This window comes from Ambystoma mexicanum, chromosome 6q (genome assembly GCF_040938575.1).
Source record: "Ambystoma mexicanum isolate Mex_15411 chromosome 6q, UKY_AmexF1_1, whole genome shotgun sequence".
NCBI classification, from domain to species: Eukaryota; Metazoa; Chordata; class Amphibia; order Caudata; family Ambystomatidae; genus Ambystoma; species Ambystoma mexicanum.
Window position 1 is genome coordinate 929,960,538 of NC_090937.1, and position 16,745 is coordinate 929,977,282.

Consider the following 16,745-nt stretch of genomic DNA (forward strand, 5'->3'; position numbering starts at 1 on the left):
TTCAAGAATAAGTGGTAGAAATGTGAAAATGTCCCTATAGGAATAGGCTGTTTGTCTTGCTCTTTCTTGTTCGATCTATTTTAGTAGGGCTATTGAGGTTAGAAAATAAAACTACTAAGCAAAATAATATACAAGCAGGAAATGTATGTGCATCCAGGAATAATGTTATGATTGGAAGACGAGTTAACACAGCAGCAAGTGGAGTGTTCAAAAGACATTACTCAGACAATGTTAACACATGGAACAAGGGCTGAAAGAGTTTAATAGGACATAAGTAAACAAATTCTGGTATACCTATGGATTAATACCACATGTGGTTGGCACCCTGTTAGGATGAATCCTGTGCAGTGCCCTTAGGGACCACTACACACAATTAAGACCACAGGTGGCAATACAAGTTTTACCTTTGTACAAGTCTGTACTACTAAGTCAGAGTGGTAGCAGTGGCGGAGCAGCCAGGCTTATCTCAAGAGTATATGAGCAGTAGCAGAGATTACACAAAGGGACCACAATTACTGTGACTCAAGCAAACACTGACTCAAGGTTTCAGGTAGAAAAATATAAGTACATTTATTTTTAAACCATTCGTTATAAACACAACACTTCTATTAAACTGAAATAAAAAACACATGTTAAATATACTACAACTAACAATTCACTTTGTACAGTAAGTCTCAAGGTAAGTACCCTGTGTTTGAATGAACCGGTGTTACGAACAAAACACGTTACCGCGAATATGATTGTGATCACTTTTTGACAGTTCGGTCTACTAAATAAACGCGTATCCGTGACATGAAATGCTACCGGGGCAAAAACACACTTAGTACTTGAGATACCCAGAGGGAGTTGGAGGCAAAAATCACAGACAATATTTTGGTTAGGCAGACAGAATCGAGAAACACTCAGAGACAGGAGTTCAAAAGTCAAAGGGCCGGAGCCAGGGTCAAGTGACACCGGGGGCCTGTTGCCGAAGATCACACAGTCAGACAGTTCACGATTCAACGTAGCCAAAAGTACTTCGATATTGTCAATGTTCGGAAGCAAATGTTATAAGAAGGAGGGAAGACGAGGGCAAGCCTTGGAGATGAAGAAAAGGGGTTCACCCAGTTTCCTCAAGCAGAACACAGTACCTTGTTCCAATGGTGCAGCTGGTGCCCTGGCAGTTGTTCCTGTTGGTTTCCCGCAGACCCACAGTTCCTGGAGCTTCGTTGTGAAGGAGGACGTCTGAAGGGGGTCTGCACCACACAGGGATGAGGCCGGCAGCAGTGATGAGGAATAAAAGGTGTGCTCCTTAAAAACAGGAGAGGCTCTTCAGATGGCTATCTGGACCACTACAGCAGCGTGCAGCGATTTCAACCAAGGAAGAGGATCCTCTGGCTGTGGAAGATGAGCTGGTTATCCCCACCAAGCTCAAGTGAAAAAGACTCCGGACTGGCTCTTTTCTTAGTCGTTGAAGGACAGATAGCTCAGGACTGCAGCAGGGCTTCACCGGGACGGGGTAGTTGAAGCAGCCGTCGTTCTCTCCGCTTCTCTTCAGTTCCTTGTAGTTTCAGTGGCGACTCTCTGACTTCTAGCCCAAGAGACCTACCTTTTATGTGCAAAACCCCCATTCACACAGCCTGGCTGTCAATCACCCAGCAGGGGGGTTGTCCAGCCTGGACAACCACCTCAGCCAATCATGGCAAAGTGCGACTTGGGTTTCCTAGGATACCCTGTGCAGTGGGTGACTACGCCCCTCCCTCACATTCAGCCCACCTAGACACCCAGGTGCCTTGAGGAGGGCTTCTGAGTAGAAGCCCACCAAAAGACAGTGAACAAAGAAGGTGAACCTAGTTTGCTGCGCAAAGTAAACCACAAGAAGGACTTTAACAAAAATAAATGGCGAATAAACCCAACCGGAGCCAAAAGAAAGACAATTTGGTCAAGCGGGTTTATGTTCGAGGCTAATATAATAGCCGTTTATCTAATATAATCGCGGTAGAAAAGTTAGGGTAGATACCACTGCCACCAGCCAAGTCTAAATGTTACAAGAGTGAAACAATGCTCTAGGAGGCACAGATAAAAAGGGATACGAATTAACTCTTTCCAGTACTCCATGGAAGATGGGGTGTACTGGATCTGTGGTAGATTGACTAAGTAAAGTTAATGGTAACTTTACCCTTTTCTGGGGGACGGTAGTCGCCTCAGAAATGGAGTCGGGGGGAGTCTGAACGACAACCCTGTGCCATTGCACAGAAGGTGCTGGGTGACGCACACAAAGAAGGGGCCTACTAAAGTGGTGTACTCCAGAGCCCACAATCACAAAGAAACAGGTAGAAACACATAGCAAGACACAGGTAAGAGTGGGAGAAAAGCTCACACTCTTACCAAGTGAAAAAAATAAACTCCAGAAGTCCAGCAAAGTTGCTGGGGGACTCACTCGGTGAGAGAAATTAGCCATGAAATGAGAATTCTCCCTAACACACCCCCAGACTATTCTTGCCACAGGAAGCGTCGACTTTAGAGGTGCAGTGTTGAACACATTAGTAATTTGCAAACTCGGGGGACAAAAGCATAGCTTCGTTCCGTGTGACTTGCATGCTGTGTTTTTGCAAATGAACATGTTCCAAGTTATTTTTGGTTGGTCATTTGTTTGATACTTGTGGTATCCCTCGACCCGGAGTGCAGTTCGCCTGCCTTCCAGTGGGTTTGTTTTTTTGTTTGGAGATATATATATATATGGAGAAAAGATAAGCAAAAGAATGTGAGAAAGCTGGAAAAGCAAGAAGACATACAGTGCCAAAGAAGACAACTGCTTGCGATAGAAGAAGCAAAGTTTTGAATAAGAAATGGATAAGGGGGCAGGCAGTGTTCAGCACAAAGGGGCTAGTAGGATTTACAGAATATGAAGTGAAGCAACCAGAAGAACTGTGCAGAGCTGTATGGGCATTGCATATAAGCAAACTGGCAAGTCTGCATGAATATGAATAACTTGATAAAGTACAGAAACTCACTTGATCTTCATTCTGTTTCAGAGGCAAAAGCAGTGTGCCTGTAGGCATCCATAACAACCGGAAACAAGATGTACCAAGATGCCAGTGTCAAGAGATGACACCTCCACGGTATTGAGCATTACCTGTGAAAAGCTTACTACAAGATGCAACAAACTTGGAATAGCCTCATGTCAACCTTCATGCATACTTGATGGTCAACCGTGCAAGGAACATGGAAATGCCCAGGAAGGAATCCCAGCCCCGAACAGACCCCAACAAATGAAGGACACCTGTACTCACCTAGGGTGAATAGAAAGGAAAGGAATGTATATTACCCAAAGGAAGCTGAATCACCAAAACCGAGGTGATCTTTGTTTCAATGCCCAGCCCTGGAATGCAGACAGCCACCAGTTTCAAATGGCTGCAGTGACTCAGCTGATACTTGATGGAACTTATAAAAGGAACTGAACCTGGACTCAAGGGGGCAAGCAAAGAACTAGGAGTGCTCAGGCTTTTAGCGCTTCAGGACCCCAGAGCTATCCAGAAGATGACCCAATTGACAATGGACTTAGACGAAGAAGAAGTAATTGATGATGACAACAACTGATGTTTACTTCATGGCCATCCCGCTAGGTTATCCACATTTGTCAAACCATAGCCACCTCATCTCCACGATATTGTTTCAGTACAAAAGGCCAAGTAATTGTTACATGCTGTGTGTCCCTCGCCCAAAATAAAAATATTTTCTTTCAGTAGTGACAGAGAATGCAACTGCTCAGTGGAAAGATGAAAGCTGCCAAACAGATGAGCAACCACAGGTAGGAAAGCACCCTGACAATGACCTTTGATCCCAACCCAATGACCCTACCAATTTTCCTCGAATGTTACATCGATACCACTCTAGAATGGCCCCACAGCTAGTTGCAAGGTACCCCTTGGGAGTATGTCATGTATGCTGGGAATCTAGGAGATGTAGAGAAAATATGGATACCCAGATGTGTTTATGAGTGGCCAGGTGAAGAAGATGAAAGCTATGAAGGAGAGGTTAGGGAATCATTCAATCCTCGAGAGATGAAAGGGGGAATGTAGGGGAATATTTAGATATGGGCACATCCGTTCAGCACTCCAAACCTGCAAGAACATACACATTACAGAAGCCACTGTGAAGCATCAGAATTCATACTTCAATTAGGCCACAATACACATACACAGCCATGAGGCAAAGCAGCAAATACCTTTTTAGGCAAACTCACATGTAACCTAAACCTGACGTAGTTCAGACCAGCTTAAGAAATATAGCAGAGGGTTTCAGAATGATAAAAATGCAGGAATTCCGCCAGGTTACATTAGCTAAGCACATTACATGAAAGCTCCAAATGTAATCGGCCTTTCTCGTTGAGAAAGGCTCCACCACTTCTGAGCATGAAATAGCAGGCTGGCTTTTATGGAACCACACATGCACATTATATACATTATATATTGCACATAGAAATAATCATGTGTTCTTTAGCTCGATTAGCATCATACCATTTTTAGTTAGAAAAGTCTATGGGCATTATTTCTCTTTAGCTAAATGCAACACACAACACAGGCTAATGTTGAGTCCATTTCTCTCAAAACACAGGAGTCGTCTCTTCTCAGAGCAAGATATTAGACACATTCATTTCCAAATTTGCAACACTGCATGAAGCTGGCAGAATGACAAAATATGAATTAATACAGCCCTTTCCCACAGGAGTCAGCTCCCAGCAATGAGCAAAAAAATGCAACATTAAATTGATAAGTTACCCCGGGCACAAGAACAGGTCAGTGTGCACCGATTAGCTCAGATGACGCAAGTTTAACAAAACACACACAGCCAAGTCTTAAAGTAACTATGATACATTTTATTCTCAGACTAAGAAATCTGAAGACCGTGTTCTAGCAGAAAAAGAGAACAACCAGACATGCTCATAGGGATCAAATGAGCACAGTACCACACCGCCATCTATGGACTAAATAAGCATGTGGAAGGGCTCTTTTTCTAAACATAGTTATGCAAAAACCATACAGCACAGGCTTGTAAGGGGTAGAGAGAAGCACGGACACTTCCATATGAATGCCGTATTAATAAAGACAACCTGTCATGTCACACCATATGAAATTAACATTATTTTTTATCATGGCATTAATCAGGAGCCTAATTAATTCACATTTAATGAAAAAACAGTCCATACGCACCCCTCTGCAAGAGCAAACTCGAGAGTCCCCAGCCACACTTTAGCTCACTGTATGATATGATATGGCATTTATAACGCGCCTATATACAAGTGTTGTACCTCTCACAGAAGGGAAATACCCATTTGCATATCAGTCTTTGTCCCGCCCACATGGGCAGTCCAGCACCGAGATGCTATGGCAATTCTCTTCTGAACAAGAGTACCAACAGTAACCCCATACACGTGTTTCAGCCTTGTTGGTGTTACGCTCTCTTGGTCTCTGCAGGGAGGTTGGGGCACGGTTGCAGCCCTCCCAGGAAGTAGAACCCCTCAGTCTGCTTTCTCCTGCTGCAAATAGGCTGTGGGCTGCTGCGATGAATTGGAACACTGCTCCTGCGTAGATATGAGAGGACGTAGGTTTGCTGGCCTGTGTGTGAATTCCCTCTCAAACCCTTCTTCCCATAGCATGGTTTCCGTGAGCATGCATCACCCCATTAAGGCTCACCTGTAGATTATTAATGGTGAGCTCTCCGTCCTGCTACTTCTGGCAGCGGCGCATTTAGGATGAGGACCGAGTTCCTTCACTGGTCCTTCGTACATGGTGTCCAGTCCAGCTGTGACTGTTCCACGCCTGTCTGGTAAGTGTCTTTCAGTTTTCTCTTTGTCTTGAAGTATTTGTATTGTCTTTCTCACAGCCTGTTGTCAGCTCTGTAATAATGTCTTTCTTTCTCCCAAATAGGTGTGCTTGCGGCCCAGCAGAGCTACACAGCACGAGGTGGCTCCAGATGAGGAGCGCAGAATCCAGCGGCGGTCCGGCAGCAGGTAAGTGAGCTTTTAAGGATAAGCGTGAAGAATTTGCAAGCGTGACCTCAAACTGAAAGTTCGTAATGTCTAACCTTGCCTTTTGTCCTTTTACAGGGTCCGCGTTCGTGGATGAAGATGTTGTGCTGCGGTGCCCAGAGCTGAAGTCCTGCGTGCCAGAGGATGAAGAAGATGTCGTGCTGCGGTGCCCAGAGCTGAAGTCCTGCATGCCGGAGGATGAAGAAGATGTTGTGCTGCAGTGCCCAGAGCTGAAGTCCTTCGTTCTGGAGGATGAAGAATGAACGCCAAGCTTTATCCCAGGCGGCAGTGAGCGTTACGCTGCATGCGAATGCAGATTAACGCGAAGCGTGCGCCTTGGGTTGGCTTTAATAGCTGAGCTCTTAAGGCCACGCCCACTAGTTCTGTTCTGCTTGACATACCCTACCACTCCTTGAAGTTGCACATGCAGCTCAAGATGGAAAGCCACACCCGGACTGACTGCACACATGTGGAAAGTTCCTGAAAAGTACTCCTGCCCATAATAGGCTTGCTTATATTTCTCCATGAGCCTGGCGTCAAACCGGGCCCCCTATGTATAAACGTCCCAAAGGGACATGCGTGAACCATGCTACCCCTTGCTCCCACAACCTGATGGTGCAGCTCCTGTGATCCTGGGCAAGTGGCCATGACTGCACTCCCCCTCAAGGCCCCTCTCAAGGGTGGTCCTCTTCCTGGTCCTGGTTTGGTGGGGTTGTCGTGATGGAACTGCCTAACCAATCGGGGAGCATTGATATGTTTGTTGGGTTCCCAGGTTCAGTCTTGAGGTCCATATCCTTGCCAGTCTATGAGGTAGTATAATTTGGAGCGGACCACCTTAGAGTCTAGGATAGTGTTGACTTCGTACTCCGGCTCCCTCTCAATTATCTCAGTATCTGGCGGAATGCTGACACGTGTCCCCGGTTTCATTGGTTTTAGAAGTGAAACGTGAAACACCGGATGAATCCGCATGTTGGATGGCAACTCCAATTTCATGGCGGCAGGATTGATTATGGCTTTGATTGTGTAGGGTCCCAAGTATCTGGGATTGAAAGCTCTTGGTCCTTTCAGAGGGATGTTTTTTGATGCCAACCAGACCTTGTCTCAGATTTGGTAACTGTGAGCTTTTCTTTTCGATGTTGATCTGCAAACCTTTTCTGTCTCTCCTTGGCTCTGGCCAGATGCTCGGCTGCTTGCTTAAAAACCTGGCTGATGGTTTTGTGCAGGTTTGCTATTGCTGACATTTCTAATGTGTCGAGTGGATCGAAAAACGATGTTCGTGGATGCCGTCCGTACACAGTATAAAACAGACTTTGCACTGTACTGGTGTGAATGGAATTTTTATATGCGTACTGCTACAACCAGAGGATGTCTTTCCAGGAGTCTTTGGATTGTTGTAACATGCATCTTAAATACTGCTCTAGGGTCTGGTTGGTTTGTTCGGTCTGGCTATCGGTTTGAGGATGACTTGTGGACAGCCGAAGGTCGACTTTGGCAATTTTACAACACCTTCTCCAGAATGCTGATACAAATTGAGTTCCATGATCCGATATTAATACTGATGGGAACCCATGCAGTCGCACAATCTGTTCCAGAAACACTGTCGCGAGAGCAGAAGCGGTGGGGAGTCCTTTCAAAGGAATCAAGTGGGCCATTTTGGAGAACAAATCCACAATAACCAAGATGGTGTTGTAACCGTTGCAGGAAGGCAGATCTGTAATAAAATCCATGGACAGAGTGTGCCAAGGCGCTGGCGGTACCATTAATGGATGTAGTAGACCATCAGGATTTTGGTTTTGGGATTTGTGTTGAGCGCAGACACCACAGGTCACAATGAAGCGGGTAATGTCCTTTCTCCAAGTGGGCCACCAATAGGGTTTCTTTACTTTAGCCTGAGTTTTTGCTATTCCTGGATGTCCTTCCACCAAGGAATCATGATAGTTGGCGATGATTTGGTTTTGCAGTTTCTTAACCGGAATGTACAGTCGCCCTTGGAAGTAGGGTAGATCGTCTTTAATGGTGTATCGGTCTCCTTTTCGAAGCCATTCCTATTGAGCAGATTGACTCATCTGGCATCACAAGTCGGAATGTAGATCGTCCAGACAGGTAGCCACGACAATCATATTTTGGATCCGCTCTTCAGGAATGATAGCCACAGGGTCCGGTGTAGTGAAAGCTTCCTTTTCCTCGCTCATGCGGGAGAGGGCGTCCGCTTTCCCGTTACGAACTCCTGGTCTATAGGTAATGATAAAGTCGTATTCCGCAAAGAAGAGGGCCCAACGAAGTTGGCGCAAAGATTGCACCTTAGCAGACTAAGTATTGTAGGTTGCGGTGATCCGTGATAACAGTGACTGTATGTCTGGCTCTGAGAAGATAATGTCTACATGATTTAAACGCTGCCTTGATTGCTAGCAATTCTTTGTCAGTGATTGCATAGTTCAATTTGGGAGCAGAAAACTTACGGGACCAGAATGCCACGGGGTGTAACTGTCCAGTTTCAGGGTTCCGTTGTGACAATACAGCCCCCATTGCTATGTTGGAGGCATCAGTTTCAACCACATACGGTAAATCTGGTTGCAGGTGTCGTAGAACTGGTGCTGTGGTAAACGCTTGTTTTTGTTTCTGAAAGGCTTCCTCAGCCTCTGGGGACCAGCAGAATGGTTTGTTTTTTCTTAGCAGAGAGGTAATAGGATGGACGATCTGAGAGAAACCGGGTATGAACCGATGATAGAAGTTGGCGAATCCAAGCACACTTTGTACTCCTTTTGTAGACATCAGTGAGGGCCATTGAAGGATAGCGTCCACTTTGCGTGTATCCGTGCGAACGCCTCGTGGTATGAGAATAAACCCAAGGAATTCGACCTCTGTTACATGGGAAAAACACTTCTCCAACTTGGCAACAGTCGATGTTGCTGAAGTTTTTCTAGAACTGCCCAAACATGACCAATATGCTCTTCTTTGGAAGTTGAATAAATGAGAATGTCATCAATATAGACAAGTGCGCAAACGTCCAGTAATTCACGGAGCACGTCATTCATAAAAAAACTGGAACGCAGCGGGGCATTACATAGCCCAGAGGGCATTACCTGGTATTCATAGAGGCCATATTTAGTACGGAATGCCGTCTTCCACTCGTCTCCTTCTTTGACCCTTACAAGGTGGTAGGCCCCTCGTAGGTCCAGTTTGGTGTAAATGTGAGCTTTTTTACCTGATCCAAGAGTTCTGGGATAAGTGATAACGGGTATCTATTCTTCACCGTGATCTGGTTTAGTGCTCTATAATCAATGCAAGTTCTTAAAACGCCCTCCTTTTAATGCACGAAAAAGAGCGCTGAGGAGGTTGGGGATTTGGATGGACGAATGAAGCCATTGGCTAGGTACTGGTCTAGGTAAGATTGTAGGTGTTAGTTTTCCTGCTCAGTTAGAGCATAAATCTCTGCAGGGTATCTTGGCTCCGGGTACAAGATCAATTTGGCAGTCATAAGACCTGTACAGAGGAAGGACGTTTGCTTGTTCCTTTTGAAAGACATCCTGGTAATCTAGGTTTTCGAGTGGCAAGGAGCCAGTGAGACCCAGTATGATTCCTTTCGAGGGGATTGTGTCCTCTGACGTATTCCACATCTATGACAGGTAATGAGCACAGCTGTGCTGCTTCGGAAAATATTTCGGTGTAGGCGTCGACGTCACCGGATGTTATACATATGACGCACAGTGCCCGTAGCCTCAGTTCTGTTTTTTCCGCAAACATGTTTGCTTCGGAATCTCGGTGCGCTACATTCTTCTCTTCGAAAGCAATGTCTTAGTCTTCTTCAGCCCGAAGTCGGGCTTTAAAAAATTTCGGGACTGCGGTTTGAAAATGTCCATCACGGACCTGCACGACATCTGCCTCTGGTGCCTCGGCGAAAGCCACGCCACCGACGACTGTGATGACTGCCAGTCCCTGAAATCGAAGGCCTTGCGGTAACGGAAGAAGAAATTAAAGGTAGGTAGGGCGTCTAAGCGCCATAAGTCGAAATCCACTGGGCTTTCGACCGACGACTCGAGGGGCGACTCTCTGCATTAGTGAAAGTCCAGGGGGTCTCGGAGTGGTTCCCGCATTCCTCTGCCTCTTCAAGGCATTCTTGGAAGCGCCGTCACCGGTCGCCTTCCCCGTCCTCGTCGGAGGACTCCGTCAGAAGGCGGTTGACTTGTCCCACCAAGTCTTCATCGCTGGCTGAATGGGATGCATGCCGCCAGCAGATGATGGCAATTTTCGAATCGCAAGGCACTGTTCTGTCCGCGCCTTCGAAAGAAGCCGGCAAGGAATGGGCTCGGTCCACCACTCGCACACCTTCGGGCTCAGGCGTCGGCGCGGTCATCGTGAGCCGTCAAGGTCCTGATGAGACAAGGTTGATCGCCATAGCTGTGCCAGATCCAGATCCCGGTCCTCAAAGCCATCGAGACCGATGGATCCTGTGAAGCCTTTGAGGAAGGCGTCTGCGCCATCAGCACTGTGTCCGTCAAGGGACACACTCGGGGCTCCACCCTTGAAGTTGTCGACACGTTGGTGCCTTGGTCGACGTCGATGCCGATTCCCTCGGCGCCTTTGACGCCGTTTGTGGAGGATTTGCCAGAGGGCTGTGGAAACTCTGAGGAAGGCTCTCAGTAAGTCTGTGAGGCCTGTTTTTGAGCCCTTCTCTGTTCCTCCACCCAGATTGGATTTGTTCCAACCTTTGGATTATATTTCGGAGGTGGACGAAGGGTCTGATGAGGAGACGGTTGTGCCTCCTGATGTCCCTGATGACCATTTGTCTGGACACAGTCAGATGGAAGAACTCTGTCAGTCCTTGCATGATGCCAGTGGTCTTGACACCTCTCCAGAGGTGGAGTTTGACAGGCCTGAACCTGGGACGCATGCCGAATCCTCCTATAGGCGTCTCATGTCCAGGGTGACTGAATACTTGGGGTGGTCTGCTCCACCTGTTGAGTTTGAGCAGGATGATCTGACGGACATCCTGGACCAAGGTCCACCCACTGACCCGGTGTTGCCAATTCACATTGCTTTGCAAAGAAGGTTGGACTGCTCCGGAAAGTCTCCCGGCAGTTAATAAGTCGCTTCCGAAAAAATACCACCCAGCCAGTAGTGACCCCTGCTACTTGTCGACGCACCCTACTCCGGAGAGTTTGGTGGTGCAGGCGGCTACGGCCCCCACGAAGCAGGCTGCGTGCCCTACCATCCCTCCTGATAGGGACGATAAGCGCTGTTTGGCAGCAAGGCTGACGAGAGCCTTGAGAGGTTGCAGATCTCCAAAGCTGCAGCGAAGTCTTTGAGCGCTGCAGTCCATCAACTTCCGCCTTTTCATCCTAGGGGACAGCAATGGAGGGGAGGTTCCTTTTGGTACTACTCTACCTTTGGTAGATCGAGAGGGACTGCCAGACAAAGGGGCCAACGTAGGAGTACCAGAGGTGGAAAGCAAGGTACTCGAGGTGCCAGAGCCGCTCGAGCAGTTGCCTCTTTGCCCTCAGGCACTGCCGCAGCTGCAACCGCTCAGTCATGAGGCCATGTCCCATGGTTCGCCGGTTGGGGGCAGACTTGCATAGCATCTTGGAGAATGCCGAGCCATTACTTCAGATGTGTGGGTTCTGGAGATCATAGCCCACGGCTACTGTATTCCCTTCCGGCAGCGGCCTCATGACAATCCACTGGGGAAGCTCTCTTTGAAGTGTCCGGATCCGCTCCTTGCTCAGGAAATCCAATCCCTGCTTGAGAAAGGCGCCATAGAACCGGTGCCGGTAGCAGAGAGGAACAAGGGATGGTATTCTCCTTATTTTTTTATCCTGAAAAAGGATGGGGGATTGAGACCCATCATGAACTTTCGTTGGTTGAACAAGCTCCTCAGGAAGGACAAGTTCAAGATGGTCACTCTTTCTCAAGTCCTCCAGGCCCTTCAACTTCAGGATTGGTTGGTGTCTCTCGACCTCAGCGATGCTTACTTTCAAGTGCCGATTCATCCCAAGCACAGGACGTACCTGAGGTTTGTGGTTGGCGACTCGCATTTTCAGTTTCGGGTCCTGCCGTTCGGATTGACCTCTGCCCCGAGGGTCTTCACCAAGCTGATGGTGTTGGTGGCAGCCTATCTCAGGGAAGGGGGGATTCACGTCTACCCCTAGCTGGACGATTGGTTGATCAGGGTGCGCTCACCCGAGCAAGTCCTAGATCATCTGTCCGTCACCTGCCACTCCCTTCACAAGCTGGGCTTCTCCCTCAATTTAAAGAAGTCCCATTTGACACCTACTCAGCGGCTCCAGTGCATCGGAGCAGTGCTAGACACGTCCCTGGGGCTGTGTGTGCCTCCCCAGGTGAGGGCTCATCACATTCTGCAGATGGTGGACAAGTTTCAACACGGCCAGAGTCTCCCGGCGTTCGAGTTCTTGAGGTTGCTCAGCCTCATGGCATCCTGCATTTTCCTGGTGCCAGAGGCCAGGCTTCGGATCAGATCTCTGCAGTGGGCTCTCAAGATGCAGTGGTCGCAGTTCTCTGGCAGGATGTCGGATCCCGTTCAGAGTCCACCCTCGGTCGCCCAGAATCTTCTGTGGTGGCCCATTGAAGGCAATCTGATGAAGGGAGATCCATTTTGGCAACCGTGGCCGGAGTTGACGATCGTGACTGACGCATCCCTTACGGGTTGGGGAGCTCATGCCAACGAGTTGACAGCCAGCGGCCGTTGGTCTCCATCAGAGTCCAGAATCCACATCAATCTGTTAGAGCTGCGGGCTGTCAGGCTAGCCCTGAAGGCTTTTCTGCCGTCTGTGCGGGGGAAGAATGTCCTAATTATGACGGACAATACAGTGGCCATGCACTGCCTCAACAAAAAGGGGGGGCAGGGTCACTCCTGTTGTGCAGGGAGGCGATGCAGATCTGGTTCTGGGCCATCCAGCAGGAACTTTCGATCTCGGCAGTTCATCTGGCTGGAGACGAAAACGCAGTGGTGGACGCTCTGAGCAGGCAGAGCATGGTCTCTCACGAGTGGGAGCTGGCTCAGGAAGTTCTTTTGTAGATCTTCACCCTTTGGGGAACCCCACAAGTGGATCTCTTCGCCACCAGTGTCAACCGGAAATGCGAGAGATTCTGCTAGCAGATATTTCCTCTAAGAGGAGCCTTAGGGGACGCGTTCGTAGTGGAGTGGTTCTTCCCACTGCTGTACGTGTTTCCTCCAGTCCCCGTCATTCCGCAAGTGTTGCGGAAGTTAGGGAGGTTCGGTTCCCGAATGATCCTCATTGCTCCGGCATGGGCCAGGAGAGCGTGGTACCCGGACCTTCTAGGCATGTCCATCTGCCCTCCACGCCGTCTTCCCTACCGAGACAATCTGCTCTCACGGGAGGAGGGTCGGGTTCTCCATCCAGAGGTCAAGTCTCTCAGCCTTCATGCTTGGTATCTGAAAGGTTGAGGTATATGGATTGGGACCTCCCCGAAGACGTGATGGAGATGTTGCTTTCGGCCAGAAGTCCCGCAACAAAGTCCCTGTACCGTTGCCGTTGGAGAAAGTTCTGCGGCTGGTGCAGGGTACAGAATGAGGATCCTTTCCAATGCTCCATTCCTTTGGTTTTGTATTTTTTGCTTTGTTTAGCCCACAAGGGCCTACAAGTGGGTACCCTTAAGGGTTACCTGGCGGCGCTGTCTATATTTAGCGCTCGTCTGAGGAACGTTCTTATTTTAAGATTCCTTTGATTTCACAGTTTCTAAAAGGGCTACCTAATGTGTTTCCACTGTCGCCTTTCCAGGTGCACGGATGGGATTTTAATTTGGTTTTAAAGTTCCTGATGGGAGCTCCGTTTGAGCCCTTACATTCTTGTGCATTGCGACTGTTATCCTTTAAAACTGTATTTTTAGTTGTGGTTACTTCCGCACGCAAAGTGAGTGAGTTGCAGGCACTTTCCGCCAAGCCACCCTTCACTGTGTTCCATAAGGACAGGGTTGTCCTTAGGGTGCGGCCTTCTTTTCTTCCGAAGGTTGTGTCGGAATTCCATTTGAGCCAGAAGGTAATTCTTCCGGCGTTTTATTCTCCTCCACATTCTGGTAAGGAAGAGGAGAGGCTCCATAGGTTGGATCCTAGGAGAGCTTTGAGTTTCTATCTCTCACGGATGTCCCGGGTCAGAGTGGACGATCAGCTCTTTGTTGGTTATGCTGGAAGGCGGTTCGGTCAGGCTGTTTCCAAGTAGACCTTGTCCAGATGGATCATTTTGGTGATCTCTGAGTGTTACCGTTTGGCGGGAAAGGACCCTCCAGTAGGCTTACAGGCTCACTCTACTAGGGGTGTGGCTGCCTCCACGGCTCTACAGAGGGGTGTTCCGATTCGCAATATCTGCCTCTGTCCATACTTTTGTGAGACACTATTCCTTGGACTCCATCCATGGGCAGGATTTGGCCTTTGGCAAGGCAGTCCTCTATTCAGCAATTTGACTGGGCATTCTAAAATTCTAAATTTGTTAATTCTTTTCCCACCTCCATACATTGGTACTGCTTTGGGAGTCTGTCATAGATGTGGAATACGTCGGAGGGCACAATCCCCTCGAAGAACAAGTTACTTACCTTATCTGGTAATGTTCTTTCGATGGGATGTTCCTCCGACGTATTCCACGTCGAACCCTCCCAGCCTGCCCCTCTGCAGAATTTCTTATACGATTGCAGCTTACGTTTCCGCAAGGCTTTCTGCAGTCATACTGGCAGGTGATTGGTGCCACACGTTCAGGGAAAAAACTACAACTGAGGTTACGGGTGCCGTGCATCCTATATATAAGATCCGGTGACATTGACCCGCGACGGAGGCTCTCGAGGGACAACGTACCGAAAAATGTTCCGAAGCAGCACAGCTGTGGTCATTACCTGTCATAGATGTGGAATACGTCAGATGAACATCCCATCGAAAGAACGTTACCAGATAAGGTAAGTAACTTGTTCTTCTTAGTCTTCGGGTTGGTGGGCCTTTCGGTGTAACAGGTGTCAAAACAGTCTTGGGGAAAGGTCAGAACTCGTTTTTGGCAGTCGATCTTAGGGTTGTGGGTCTCCAACCAAGGCATTCCTAATGTCATCTTGAACTGAGGAGCACCGATGAGATCGAAGGTAATGTCCTCTTGGTGGCCGTCCTGACACAACAGCTTGATTTTTTCGGTATAATGTGTTAGTGGGCCAGATGAAAGTTGAGATCCATCTACCGCTGTGACATTTTCCGATTTCTGCTTTTGTCGGAGAGGAAGGCCTATTTGGATAGCCAGATCTTGGTCAATGTAGTTTGCCACAGCTCCGCTGTCAATGTATGCTTCCAAAGCATGTATTTTTGACGGTTGTTTGTGGTCTACCAAGAGCACCGGGATGACTAGATATGAGGTCCGTACAGGTTCCTTTTTACCGCTCGACAAGTGGACCCCTACACTTGCCGGCCGTTAGAGTTTTCTGAGTCTTGTTCTCCTCCTTTTGCTTTGTTGGTTGCTCCGACTATTTTCCTGGGTGGCTTCACCGAGCATTCTCGAAGAAAGTGACCTGCTTTTCCACAGTACAAGCAGAGTTGTTGTAATCTCCTTTTTTCTCGTTCTGTCTTGGTGAGTGGACTCCGTAGTCCCCCAATTTGCATGTGTTCGGGCTTGTAGTGTGACTTGGGTGGATTATCACGAGGCCACACATAGACCGGTCGCCCTTAAACCCTGCTTTGATCCATTTTTCGATCCTGCAGCCTGTGATTGAGCTGTACAGTTAGGTTTACGTATTCAGCACAGCCCTCCTTGAGTTCTCCATGCAATCCACAGTAAAAGAGCGCAGTCCTTTTTCCTTCTGGCCAATTTGTTTGAGTTATAAGATGATTGAAGGATGAGATGTAGGTTAACAAATTCTGATTTCCCTGTCTCAGTGACAGTAATTTGTTGTCCAGGGCCTGTCCTTGAGTGTGTCGTGTAATCAATTTCTCCATTTCGTGCTGAAAACCCCTAAGGCCCTGAAGCAAAGGATCATCTTGATTTACCAAAGGTATTGACCAGTCCGCTGCACTGACTCCCAAATACGAGAGTATGAACGCCACTCTGGCTTGGTCATTGGGAAAAGCCCCAGGTCTGCACAAAAAATGTAAGCGGCATTGATTCATAAATATGGCGTACTTGTTAGGGTCACCTATGAAACGTTTGGGCGGGGCCAGAGGAACTGCTCCTGGAAGAACCACCTGAACTGGTGGTGACTGGTGCGGTGTGGGAGTAGGCCCCGGCAATGGGACCTGGCCAGCTTGTGCCTGGAGTAAATGTCTTTCCAAACCATCATTACGCTCTCGGTTCACAATAAGGTCCCTTCTTTTAAGGTATTGGTTTCCTGCCTAGAAGCATGAACTTCAGCCTGTAATTCACCCAAAGGTTGGGCCAATTGGTCAGTCTCTGAGGTATCCATAACGCCCAGGCAGAGATTCGTAGTGGCTTCGTATTCTGTTACGCTCACCTGGTCTTTGTGGGGATGTTGGGTCACGGTTGCAGCCCTCACTGGAAGTAGACCCCCCATGTCTGCTTTCTCCAACTGCAAATAGGCTGTGGGCTGCTGCGATGAATTGGAACACTGCTCCTGTGTAGATATGAGAGGGCGTAAGTTTGCTGGCCTGTGAGTGAATTCCCCCTCAAACCCTTCTTCCCATAGCGTGGTTTCCGTGAGCATGCATCAACCCATTAAGGCTCACCTGTAGATTATTAATGGTGAGCTCTCCGTCCTGCTACTTCTGTCAGGGGGCGCA